The sequence below is a fragment of the Crocuta crocuta genome, unplaced genomic scaffold, assembly GCF_008692635.1.
Source record: "Crocuta crocuta isolate KB4526 unplaced genomic scaffold, BGI_CrCroc_1.0 scaffold737, whole genome shotgun sequence".
In the NCBI taxonomy this organism is placed as follows: domain Eukaryota; kingdom Metazoa; phylum Chordata; class Mammalia; order Carnivora; family Hyaenidae; genus Crocuta; species Crocuta crocuta.
The window spans coordinates 1,995,433-2,010,177 of NW_027527804.1; the positions used below are offsets into that span (position 1 = coordinate 1,995,433).

Consider the following 14,745-nt stretch of genomic DNA (forward strand, 5'->3'; position numbering starts at 1 on the left):
AAGTAAATGGATAATCCACAGTTGCCTGGGGCATAATACTGAAGGTAAGGCATACAGATAAACTTCCAAAAGCCTAGAAGGAAAAGCAGTGGAGAGTTTTGGGAAAAATAGGGCATTGAAAAATGTCCATGTTTACAGAGGAATTTAAAAAGCCAGGTAGGTATATGTCCAGAGGAGGAACCATGCTCAGGAAAGACCTGAGAAAAACTTAGGTTTTCACAATAGCTGATCTTCAAGCACAATATAAACAGGAAGTGAAAACTAAGGCAGAGTTACAAATATCCTGGCTAAGCTTTGAAGGAGTGCTACAATACAGAGCCAATGCACAAAGACGGGAGATTTTTCTTCTTCCACCTCTTTTTTATCTTTTGTTTTCCTTTTCTCTCTTATTGGTTCCTGGCATTCAAAGAAATATCTATCAAAACACTCTCTCATGGATGCCTGGGTGGCTCAGTCAGTTAAGCATGTGACTTCAGCNTCTGATTTCTAGTTCCCACATTTAAAATAATCAAATTCTGTTTTCAACCAATTACAAAGTAAAAGGAAAATATAGCATGTTTAAGAACAAATAATTGACAGAAATTATCAAAGAGGAAGTCCNATGGTCCACCGAACATTCTTTTCCTTCTGAAGGTTTTACAATGCATTATTATCATTAACTAGTCTTTTACTATTAAACTTAAATGGCCAATTGACACAAACAGTTCTGAAACCATTCTTCCACCACTGTTTAAGACTGGGGTGGCAGGGATCAGGGTTGGTATTCATTTAGCCTTCTGAGCTTTCTGGGCAGACTTGGTGACCTTGCTAGTACCAGCTGCCTTCTTGTCCACTACTTTAATTACACCCACAGCAACCGTCTGTCTCATGTCATGAACAGTAAAACACCCCAGAGGAGGATAGTCCAAGAACCTCTCAACACACATAGGCTTGCCAGGAACCATTTATTAACAATGGCAGCATCGCCAGATTTCAAGAACTTGGAACCCCATCTTCCAAATTTTTTCCAAAACGATGATCAATCTTCTCCTTTGGCTCAGAAAACATGCAATGTTAGATGTGGAACAACCTAGCACAGGTGCATATCCAGCACTGATTTGGCCTGGGTATTTCAGGATAATCACCTGAGCCGTGAAGCCAGCTGCTTCTATTGGTGTGTCATTTTTGCTGTCACCAGCCACACCGCCATGATGAACATCTTTTACAGATATGTTCTTGACATTGAAACCCACATTGTCCCCAGAAAGAACCTCACTCAAAGCTTCATGGTGCACTTCAACAGACTTTACTGGAGCAAAGGTGAGCACTACACCAGGCTTAAGAACACTAGTCTCTACTTGGTCCAGGGACAGTACCAATACCACTAAATTTGTAGACATCCTGGAGGTGCAGAAGAAAGGGCTTCTCAGTTGGATGAGTTGGTGGCAGAATGCAATCCAGAGCTTCAAGCAGTATGGTTCCACTGGCATTGCCAACTTTATGGGTGACTTTCTATCTCTTGAACCAAGGCATATTAGCACTTGGCTACAGCATGTTGCCACTTGGCTATAGCATGTTGCCACCATTCCAATCATAAACTGGCACAAATGCTACTGTATCAGGGTTGTAGCCAATTTTCTTAATTTAAGTGCTCACTTACTTAATGATTTCTTCATATCTCTTTTGGCTGTAGAGTGATTCGGTGGAATCCATTTTGTTAACACCAACAATTAGTTGTTTTACACCAGTGTGTAAGCCAGAAAGTCATGCTCATGGGCCTGCCCATTCCTGAAGATACCTGCTTCAAATTCACCAACACCAGCACTAACAATCAGGGCAGCACAGTAAGCCTGAGATGTGTCTGCAGTCATGTTTCTGACAAAGTCTCTGTGTCCTGGGGTATCAATGATGGTCACATAATACTTGCTGGTCTCAAATTTATACAGGGAGATATCAATGGTGATATAGGTTTACATTCAGATTTCAGTTTATCCAAGACCCAGGCATACTTGAAGAAGTCTTTTCCCATCTCAGCAGCCTCCTTCTCACATTTTTTTATAGTTCTTTTGTTGATCCCAATTTGCAGATCAGATGACCAGTAGTGGTACATTTGTCCAAATCTACATGTACAATAACAATGATGTTGATATGAGTCTTTTCCTTTGCCATTTTGGTTTAAGTTTAGTGGTGGTATTCATGGCACCTGTGTTCTGGTGAAAAACCCACTGAGAAAAAAGCTAGACAAAGACTTTGAAACAACTGTCTTAAACATACTCAAAGAGCTAAAGAAAACCAGAAAATAATATGTGAACAAAAGGAAAATACGAACAAAGACATAGAAAGTACAAAAAAAGAACCAAACAGAAATTCTAGAGCTAAAAAGGACAATATTTGAAATGAAAACTTCAACAGAGGTGTTTAACATCAGCTATCACAAGCAGAAGGAAAAAAAATCAATAAACTTGAAGATAACAATTGAAATTATCCCGTCTGAGTAGCAGAAAGGAAAGAATGGAGACAAATGAATAGAGCCAGGTAACCCGTGGGATGCTAAGCTGAACAACATATACATTTTAGAAGCAGCACCAAAAGAAAATAGACAAGAATATTTAAATATTCTTTTAAGAATATTTTAAGAAATAGCATCTAAAATCTTCCAAAGTTTGATTATAAATGAATCTACACATTCAAGAAGTTCAATGAACTCCAGGTAGGATAACCTCAAAGACATCCAAGAAATATTCTAATCAAACTGTCAAAGACAGAGGCACTTAAGTGACTGTGTTAGTTGAGGGTCAGACTTCAGGTCAGGTCATGATCTCACAGTTTGCGAGTGTGAGCCCTGCATCAGGCTCTCTATTATCAGGGTGGACCCAACTCTGGATACTCTGTCCCCCTTTCTCTGTCCCTCCTCTGCCCATGCTCTCTGTCTCTCAAAAATAAATAAAACATTAAAAAACACTGTCAAAGACAAAGACAAAAAGAGAATCTGTAAAGCTTCAAGAGAGAAGCAACTCAACACAGATTTTCAATAAATTAACAACTGATTTCTCATCAGAAACCATGGAGGCCAGAAAGCAGTGGAATGACATATTTTAAAGTACTGAAAGTAAAAGAATGCTGTAAATCATGAATTCCCTATCTAGCAAAAACCATCCTTCAAAAATGGATATAAAACTAAGACATGCTTAGATAAATAAAACCTGAGAGTGTTCATTGCCAGTAGACCTGCCTTACAAGAAATGCTAAAGGAATTTCTTCAGGCTGAAATGAAAGGACACAAGATAATAAAACACAGCCTNTGATCTCAACAGTTTGTGGGTTCGAGCCCCGCGTCAGGCTTTGTGCTGACAGCTAGCTCAGAGCCTGGAGCCTGCTTCAGATTCTGTGTCTCCCTCTCTCTCTGACCCTCCACTGCTCACGCTGTCTCTGTCTCTCAGAAACAAAACATTAAGAAAAAAGAAATAAAGATCTCTAGTAAAGGTAACTATATAGGTAAATATAAAAGCCTAAGTATATTATATTTTCAATTTGTAACTCCTCTTTTTATTTCCTATATAATTTAAAAACAAATGCATAAAAAGATAATTATAAATATATGGTATAAGGCACAGAATATACAAAGCTGTAACTTATGAGAACAATATGATATCAATTCAAATCAGACTGTTAGAGGGGCGCCTGGGTGGCTCAGTCGGTTGGGCAGCTGACTTCGGCTCAGGTCATGATCTCGCGGTTTGTGGGTTCGAGCTCCATGTCAGGCTCTGTGCTGACAGCCAGCTCAGAGCCTGGAGTCTGTTTCAGAGTCTGTGTCTCCCTCTCTCTCTGACCCTCCCCTGATCTCTCTCTCTCAGAAATAACACATTGAAAATTTAAAAAAAAATCAGACTGTTATAAATTTAGGACATTAATTTTAATCCCCAGTGTAACTACTAAGAAAATATGTAAAAGAAATACATAAAAGAAAATGAAAAGAGAATGAAAATGGTACAATACAAACAATAAACACAAAAGAAGAAATGAATGCAGAAAATCAAAGGCAAAAAGGTTACAAGACATACAGAAAATAGCAAAATAGCAATAGTAAATCCTTTTTATAAGTAATTATTTAATAGGTAAATGGATTAAACTCTCCTATCAAAAGCCAGAGATTGGCAGAATGGATTGAAAGTTAAAGAAAGAAAAAAAATTATTCCATGCAAATAATGACCAAAAGAGAGTTAGAGTGGCTGGATATAATATCAGACAAATTAAGACTTGAAGCTAAAACCTGTTACAAGAAACAAAGAAGGGCATTACATTTTTTTTAAGTAAATGCATCAGGGACACCTGAGTGGCTCAGTCAGTTGGGTGGCTGACTTCAACCCAGGTCATGCTCTCACAGTCTGTGAGTTCAAGCCCCGCATCGGGCTCTATGTTGACAGCTCAGAGCCTGGAGCCTGCTTCGGATTGAGTCCCCCTCTCTCTCTGCCCCTCCTCCGCTCATACTTTATCTCTCTCTCTGTCTCTTGAGAATAAATAAAACATTTTTAACAAAGTAAATGCATCAGTAATTTATAATAATTATAATAATCATACTAACCAATTAGAGCCCCAATATATGAAGCAAATATTGACAAACTTGAAGACAGAACTAGACAGTTGTACAATAATAGTTGGAGACTTCAATAATCAAGTTTCAAAAATGGATAAAACATCTAGACAGAAGGATACTAAGAAAATAGAGGTCTTGCACAACACCTTAAACCCACACCTAAAAGCCAAATATAGGACACTTCGCTCTACAGCAGAATATACATTCTTTTCAAATGTGCATGGAATACTCTTCAAGATAGAACCTATACAGGCCACAAAACCAGCCTAAATAAATATAAAAACATTGAAATATTACAAAGCATATTCTCCAACCACAATGGAATGAATTTAGAAACCAATAAAAGGAAAAATACTGGGAAAATCACAAATATGTGAAAATTAATACACTCTTAAAGAACCAAAGGTCAAAGAAAAAAATCACAAAGGAAATTAGAAAATAATTCGAGNACTTATGGGATGCAGTAAAGGGAGTAGTGACAGGGAAATTTATAGCAATAAATGCCTACATTAAAAATGAGAAAAGATTTCAAATCTTTAGTAACCTACTTTTGTATCTTAGAATATCTAGAAAAAGAAAAGCCAACTAAATGCAAAGCTAGTAGAAGGAAGTAAATTTTAAAACTTAGAGTGGAAATTGGGGCGCCTGGGTGGCTTAGTCGGTTAAGCGTTTGACTTTTGCTTAGGTCATGATCTCGCGGTTCGTGGGTTCGAGCCCCGCGTCGGGCCCTGTGCTGACTGCCAGCTCAGAGCCTGGAGCCTGTCTCAGAATCTGTGTCTCCCTCTCTCTCTGACCCTCCCCTGCTCACGCTGTCTCTCTCTCTCTCCTAGAAATGAATAAAAATATTAAAAAAAAAACTTAGAGTGGAAGTAAGTTATACAGAGAATAGAAAAATAATGGATGGAACATTACTACCAACTTTACAGAAATAAAAAGATTGTGTACATTATTCAATGCTCACCGCTAAAAGTGTAGTCATCGTCTGTCACCATACATTATTACAGTATTATGACAACATTCTTTATGCTTATTTTCATTTCTGAGACTTATGTATAACTGTGAGTTTGTACAGTTATCTTTATCTATTTTGCCTGTCCCCTCACCCACCTCCCCTTTGGTAACTGTCAGTTTGTTCTCTGTATTTAAAGGCCTTTTTGTGGTTTTATTTGATCACTTGTTTTGTTTTTTAGATTCCACATATATGTGAAATCATATGGTATTTGTTTTTCTCTGACTAACTTGACTTAGCATAATATCCTCTAGGTCCATACATATTGGCACAAATGGCAAAATCTCATTCTTTTTTTATGGCTGAGTAATATTTACTTCTCTGATAATATTTACCAGCATTTTGTTCTCTATAGTTAAGAGTCTGTTTCTGGGTTTGCCTCTCTCTTTTTTCCCTATCCTCATTTGTTTTGTTTCTTAAATTGCATATATAAGTGAAATCATGATATTTTTCTTTCTTTGACTAATTTTGAATAATGTATAGAACTGTCAAATCATTATGTTGTACACCTGAAACAAAGATAACATCATGTGTGAATTATATTTCAATAATTAAAATAACAAGAAAAAAGAAATAGAGAATCTGAGAAAGCTTATAACAAGACATTGAATCAGTAATAAAAAAACCTAATAACAAAGTAGAGTCCTCAGATAGCTTCACTCATGAATTCTTCCAAATATTTAAAGAAAATTTAACATCAGTTCTTCTTAAACTCTTCCAAAAACAGAAGAGGAGGTAATACAACCTAACTCATTCTATGAAACCAGTATTATCCTGATACCTAAACCAGACAAAGACACTAAATGAAATTATAGACCAATACCCTCGATAAAAAAGAGACTTAAAAAATCTCAACGAAATACTAGCAAACTAAATCCAATAATAAACTAAATGGATTATATACCATGACCCAGTAACCTAGTAAAATTTATCCCATGAATGCAAGGGTGGTTCAACATAAGAAAATTATTGATATAATAGGCCACATTAATAGAACAAGGAAAAAATCATGTGATCATCTTAATTGATACAGAAAACACATATGACAAAATACAACACCTTTTCATGATAAATGTAAGGAATAGATGGAATCTTTCTTTTTTAAAACAATGTTTATTTATTTTTGAGAGAGAGAGAATCCAAAGCAGGCTTTCTGTGCCATCAGCATGGAGCCCAACATGGGGCTCAAACCCACGAACCATGAGACCATGACCTGAGCTAAAATAGTCAGATGCTCAACCAGGTGTCCCCAGATGGGAACTTTCCTAACATGAACGAAAACTGTTTATGAAAAACTCACAGCTAACTCAATACTCAATTGTGAAAGATTGAAAGCTTTTCCTCCAAGATCAGGAGTAAGACAAGAATCCTTGCTTTTATCATTTGTACTCAACATAGTACTAGAAGCCTTTGCCAAAGTAATAATGTAAGGAAAAGAAACAAAAGACATTTAAATTTGAAAGGAAGAAGTAAAACTATCTGTTTTAGAAGACATATCCTCTATACATAAAAAGTCCTAAAGAATCCACAAATAAAATATTAAAGTTAATAAATGAATTCAACAAAGTCTTAGGGTACAAGATAAATACAAAAATCAATTTTGTCTCTGTGCAGTCATAATGAAAAACCTATAAAGGAAACTAAAGAATAATTCAATTTACAATACAGCCCAAAAGAATAAAATATCTAGGAATAAATTTAATCAAGTAAATGAAAGACATGGACATAGAAAACTGGAAAACATTGATGAAAGAAATTTAAAAAGACCTGAATAGGGGTGCCTCGCTGGCTCAGTTGGTAGAGCATACAACTCTTGATCTCAGAGTCATAAGTTCAAGTCCCACATTGGGGGTGAGTTTTACTTTTTTAAAAAAAGGGGAAGGAGACGTAAATAAGTAGAAAGACATCTTGTGTTCCTGAATTGGAAGACTCAGCAATATTAAGATGGCAATACCACCCAAAACAATCTACAGATTCAGTGAAATCTTTACCAATTCCAACAGCCTTTTAAGCAAAAATGGAAAAACTGATCTTCAAATTCACATGGAATTACAAGGATATCCAAATAGCCAAAATAATGTAGAAAAGGAAAAGAAAGTCAGAGGACTCACACATCTCAATTTCAAAACTTACTATAAAGCTAATGTTGGTACTGGCATAAGGATAAACAAATAGCCAGTGGAATAGAATTGAGAGTCCAGAAATAAACCCATACATCTATAGTGAATTGACTTTTGACAAGGGTGCCTAGACCATCCAATGGGGAAAGAATAGTTTCTTCAATAAATAGTATGGGGATAACTGTATATCCACATGCAAAAGATCTCTACCTCATGTCATTTACAAAAACTAATTCAAAATGTATCAAAGACCTAAATATAAAATCTAAAACCATAAAAATTTTACAAGAAATCATAGGATTAAATCCTCATGATGTTGGATTTGGCAATGGAATCTTAGCTATGACACCAAAAGTATGAGCAACAACAACAAAAAAATAAATTGGACACCATGAAAACTAAAAGCTTTTGTGGATAATAGGATATTATTAAGAAAGTGAAAAGATGACCTACAGAATGGGAGAAAATATTTGCAAATCATGTATCAGTTTAGTAACCAGTATATATACAGAAGTCTTATAACTCAACAACAAGAAGACAAACAGTCCAATTAAAAAATAGGCAAAGGCCTTCAACCAACGGAATGGGAAAAGATAGTTGCAAATGACATATCAGATAAAGGGTTAATATCCAGAATATATAAGGAACTCATCAAACTACACGCCCGAAACACAAACAACCCAGTGAAGAAATGGGCAGAAGATATGAACAGACACTTCTCCAAAGAGGACATCCAGATGGCCAACAGACACATGAAACGATGCTCAGCATCCCTCCTCATCAGGGAAATACAAATCAAAACCACACTGAGATACCACCTCACGCCAGTCAGAGTGGCTAAAATGAGCAAATCAGAGAACTCTAGATGCTGGCGAGGATGTGGAGAAACGGGCACCCTCCTACACTGTTGGTGGGAATGTAAACTGGTACAGCCCATCTGGAAAACAGTGTGGAGGTTCCTCAGGAAACTAACAATAGAACTCCCCTATGACCCAGCAATAGCACTGCTAGGAATTTACCCAAGGGATACAGAAATGCTGATGCATAGGAGCACATGTACCCCAATGTTCATAGCAGCACTCTCCACAATAGCTAAAACATGGAAAGAGCCTAAGTGTCCATCAACAGATGAATGGATCAAGAAGATGTGGTTTATCTATACCATGGAATACTACATGGCAATGAGAAACAATGAAATCTGGCCATGTGTAGCAACATGGATGGACCTTGAGGGTGTTATGCTGAGCGAAATAAGTCAGGCAGAGAAGGACAAATATCATATGTTTGCACGTATAGGAGGATTAGGAGGAACTTGACGGAGGAACAAGGGGGAGAAGAAGGGCGGAAATGGTGGGGGAAAGGGAGAGAGGCAAACCATGAGAGACTCTTGAATGCTGACAAAAACTGAGGACTGATGGATGTGGGGGGAGGGGGGGATGGGCATGGAGGAGGACACTTGTGGGGATGAGCACTGAGTGTTATGTGGAAACTAATTTGACAATAAACTATTAAAAAAAAAAATAGGCAAAGGCCTTGAATAGACATTTTTCCAAAGAATGGATACACAAACAGTGAACATACACATGAAAAGATGTTCAAAATCATTAGTCATTAAGAAAATGCAAACCAAAACTAAGATGAAGAATTATTTTATTAACAAACTAAAATGGCCATAATAATTATAGTAGTAACAATAAAACAGAAAAAAACTACTGGAAGGAGGTAGAGAAATTGGGGTGCTTGTGCATTGCTGGTAGGAATATAAAATGGTTTGGCCCTATGGAAAACAGTTTGGTGGCCCCTCAGAAAGACAGAATAACCTTATGGCCCAGTAATTTTACTCTTAGCTATATACTCCAAAGTACTGAAACCAGGTGCTCAAATATATATATACATACACATATATATATCCATATATGTATTCATAGCAGTGTTATTTATAATTGCTTAAACATAAAACAATACAAATGTCCATCAATGGATATATACATAAACAAAATGTAACATATTCACATAATGCAATATTATTCAACCATAAGAATTAATGAAGTACTGTTTTGAGGATGAAACTCAAAAATATCATTCTAAGTGAAAGAAACCAGACACAAACGATCACATAATGTATGGTTTCATTTATATGAAATATCCGGAAGAGGTTGAATCCACAGAGACAAAATGCAGATTGGTGGATTCTAGGGGCTAAGGGGAAGGTAGAAATAGAGAGAAACTGCTTAAGTATGAGGTTTTATTTTGGAGCAATAAAAATGTTTGGATCTAAACAGAGGTGGTGGTTGCACAACATAGTTAATGCACTAAATGTCACTGAATTATTCATGTTAAATGGTTAATTTTATATTATGTGAATTTGCAACTCAATACATTTTTTAAAGAATTGAACATGGGGCGCCAGTTCAGCGTATGACTTCAGCTCAGGTCATGATCTCTCGGTTTGTGGATTCGAGCCCCGTGTAAGGCTCTGTGCTGACAGCTCAGAGCCTGGACCCTGCTTCAGATTCTGTGTCTCCCTCTCTCTCTGCTCCTCCCCCATTCACACTCTGTCTCTCTCTTTCAAAATAAGATAAAGACATTAAAAAGAAATTAAAAAAAAAAGAATTGAACCAAGATCCTTACATACTGTACACAAAATAACTCTAAATGGTTCAAAAGTTCTAAGTATCAAATAAATAGAAGAAAAATAGGCAAAATTTAAAACTTTAATGTAGCTAAAGCCTTCTTACACATGACACAAAAAGCAATAATGATAAAAGAAAATAATTGATAAACTAGACTTTATCAAAATTTAAAAATCCTAATTGAAATAATCTGTTAAGGGAAAGAAAATACAACCCACAGAATGGGAAAAATACTGTGTGTGTGAGTGTACGTATGACAAAGAATTTGTAGTCAGAATATAAAAACTTTCAATTTAAGAAGATAAGCAATAAAACTTTTAAAAATGGGCAAAGATTACAGAAGGCACTCACAAAACATATTTGAAATAAGTCAGATAAAGACAAATATCATATGATTTAACTCATGTGGAATTTAAGAAACAAAACAGATGAACATTGGCAATGAGAAGGAAAAATAAGATAAAAACATAGAGGGAGGCAAACCATAAGAGACACTTAAATACAGAGAATAAACTGAGGGTTGGCAGAGGAGAGATGGGTTGGGGGACAGGCTGGATGGGTGATGGGCATTAAGGAAGGGACTTGTAATGAGCACGGGGTTTTATATGTTAAATGATAAATCACTGGGTTCTATTCCTAAAACCATTATTACATTATATGTTAACTAACTTGGATTTAAATAATATTAATTTAAAAAGATATCTGAATGGTCAATAACTACATGAACCTATGCTCAACATCCAAATAAAACAAGATACCCCCTCATATCCACTAGGATGTCTATAATTGAAAAGATCCTATACACCGCTGATAGGAATGTAAAATAGTATAATCACTTGGACTAATATTTCAGCAGTTTCTTGTAAAGTTAAATACTTTATACACTTCATTTCTTTGTATCTACCCAAAAGAAATGAAAATTATGTGTACAAAATGACTTGTACACAGACGTTCAAAGTGAAAAATAGCAGATCAGTGGCTCCCAGGCGACAGAGACAGGGCAAGATTTCACTGGAAAGAGATATACATGCATTTTGGGGGTAATGAAACTATTCAATATCTTAATTATTGTGGGTATATACATTTGTCAAAATTCAGTAACTGTACACTTAAAATGGATGTAGTTTATTGTATGTAAACTATACTTCAAAGTAAGTTGATTTAAAAAATAATAGAAGAGAGGGAAGCCTAAATTGGGACTTGAATCTCTTCGGTAAGATTTCCACAGGCAACTCCCATGAGGGACGTTTCACTGAGGTCCCTGTTTGCGCCAAGGAATGCGGAGGCAAAACATTGTTGGAATAGCTAAGTTATTCACTTGTTCCCTTAAATTTACTAAATGGTATGCTGTATTTCCTGAAATATTCAAAGTATTTATTTAAATTTCCTTTGGGTGGAAAAGAACCCCCTAAATTAGTTTAGGAATAATAAACTTGCATATATGTAATATATATGCATTACAATATATGTACCTATACTGTAATTATCTAAATATTTAATTTAAACCCAATAAATAATTGAATAATTAAAAACCTTAGGAAGTTTCCTAGGAAATAAAAGTGCTCAAAGTAGATACAACAGTTTTTCCCTGTAGCTACAGATGAACCTGCTTTTTTGTTTACAGATTACTTTTAATTTTCTCATTACAACTACTTCCACTCCCCCATTTTCCTGTCTCTCTTTTGGTCCATTTCATCTCTAGTCAGATAACACTATTTAAGGAATTGTATCTGTTTTTTTTAATATATCGAATATTGGTTTATGCATGTTTAACTGGCATATACCAGTTAAAATGGTATTAATACTTTTAGAAATACTGATACCTTTAGAAATAAACCAAAAAGTTCTTTTAAGTCATCTTTCCACATGATGGTAAAGACTAAAGCTGAAGAAAGAAAATCAAAAAAGGAAAAAAAATAGTATGCCTAAGGAAAAGCAACTAGATTCCACTGAATTATACTAAAACAGACTACAGATCCTGTGGAAACTCAGTTATTATTTATTTAACATATACTATGTGATACACATTATGTGAGACACTTTAGGCTAATATTATTGGCCTAATTAGTAGGTGGAAGAGTCATGACTTTAAGCCTGATGTCAACATCCATGCTCTAAAACAAACCATTACTTGATTCTACTATAGTAACTTTAGAACCAACTATTTTTTAATTTATTTTTTATTTTTTTTAAATCTATTTATTTTAAATCCACATTCCTTAACAAAAAGTGTAGTNCTCCTTTTAGCCCTTTCCCCCACCCAACACGCCACCAACAACCCTCAGTTTGTTGTCTGTATTTAAGAGTCTCTTATGGTTCTCCCTCTCTGTTTTTATATTAGTTTTGCTTCCCTTTCTTTATGTCCATCTGCTTTTTATCTTAACTTCCTCATATGAGTGAAATCATATATTTGTCTTTCTATGGCAGGGACTTCAAGCTGCCATAAAAAGAGAAGAATTTGTCCTACCTATTGCAAACACCAAAATGCTACAACAGTCCATCAATCTAATCCCAGGCCTTTTGGTGTCCAGGATACACTATTTTAGCATTCTCTCTACCTCAGTTCTGAAGTGGAACCTTCCAAATCCTGCTCTTCTAAAAATTTGCCAAATTCCAACAATTTGTCATTCCTGACAAAGGAATGACTAAGAAATGTGCAGAATCTTCAAAAAGCATGGATATAACAGCCTCATGGCATGCCACTCACTTTACCTAGCTGCATTCACCAAAATCAGCAAGTCTACATGATTTCAGCAATACAAACCCTAAAATTGTCATCTCCCTTCCACAACACCCTTTCTTCTCGATGCATTATGGAGTCAACTCTCAATCGCTGAGATTGACACAATTTTCTTCCTTAGGAAAATTATAAGTTAGGGTTGGGTATTGAGGCAGAAACAGGAAATATGATTCAAATTTTCAATCAAAATTGGGGAAAAAAAGCATACACTAGCTAAAAGTTATTTAATTAAGGCTTCAGAATAAATTATAGAAATTACAAGTAATTAAAAACTAAGAAATCTTTTCAAAGTGTTTGTTAAAGAGTTACAACAGATCTTATAAACCCTTAATATTCCTAATTCAATTAGAAAACATGCAATTAATTTGTTTTTGAGAGACAGAGAGAGCAAAAGCAGGGCAGGGGCAAAGAGAAGGGGACAGAGGATCCAAAGCGGGCTCTGTGCTGACAGCAGCAAGCCCGATGTAGTGCTCAAACTCCCAAACTGCGAGATCATGACCTGAGCTGAAGTCTGACGATCAATAGACTGAGCCACCTAGGTACTCCAGAAAACACTCAAATAAAACATAAATGTTTGAAATTATTTTTTTTAACCAGGAAGGAATTTGTATTTGATAGCAACTTTTGTGTCAATTTATCTAAAGATTTTGGATATATTCACAAGAACCTAAAATAAAATCATAGGTTTCATACATACATTACATATTCTGCTCCAAATAAAAGTGAAAAAGTTGGATCCAGCATTCAAAATTACTTTAGTGTTGGCAGAGTAAAAGTGGAAAGGTATTTGTTACTCAGTGGGAGGTGGGGGGAATATAAAGAGAATATGTGTTATGTTTTACATTAAAGAGTACAAATTAAAGATGACTCTTCTTCATTTTGTTCAATGACAAAATTATTACTGGCATTAGGTTATTCTGGCAGCCTCTGGAATTTTTTTAAAAATTTTAACTGTTTATTTTTGACAGAGAGAGAGAGAGACAGAGACAGAGATAGAGACAGAGACATAGTGTGAGCAGGGAAGGGGCAGAGAGAGAGAGACACACACATAATCTGAAGCAGGCTCCAGGCTCTGAGCTGTCAGCACAGAGCCTGCTTCTGATAAGCACAGAGCCTGATGTGGGACTCGAACTCATGAACTGTGAGATCATGACCTGAGCTGAAGTCAGACATTTAACCAACTGGGCCACCCAGGCGCCCCTTGGAATTTTTTTACTTAAAAAACAAAACCAAAAAAAAAACAAAACAAAACACTGAAGTTCTATTTGAGAAAAGAAGATAAAAGAAAACTCTAAAGTTGACTTGCTTATTAAAAAAATAAAATCTGTTTTGGGGCACCTGGGTGGCTCAGTCAGTTAGGCGTCCAACTTCGGCTGAGGGCATGATCTCACCGCTGGTGGGTTGGAGCCCCGCGTCAGGCTCTGTGCTGACAGCTCAGAGCCTGGAGCTTGCTTTGGATTCTGTGTCTCCCTCTCTCTCTCTAACCATCCCCCACTTGCACTCTATCTCTCTCAAAAATGAATAAATATTAAATGTTTTTAAGTAAAATCTGTTTTAGTTTATTTCATTAATTCACCTAGCATTCTTTTCCTAAAATAATGGCATAAAATAGTTAACTGTAAAATATAAATTTAAATTCAAAATATGTTGAAATCTACAGCCATAAACTA

General features: G+C 35.8%; 1 protein-coding gene and 1 pseudogene across 1 annotated transcript in view; both read right to left on the reverse strand.

Moving 5' to 3' along the window:
* Positions 1 to 14,745, reverse strand: part of COL4A5 (collagen type IV alpha 5 chain) — a 227,462-nt gene that overhangs the window by 193,318 nt on the left and 19,399 nt on the right. The window lies entirely within an intron of this gene.
* Positions 765 to 2,148, reverse strand: LOC144239646 (elongation factor 1-alpha 1 pseudogene; annotated as a pseudogene).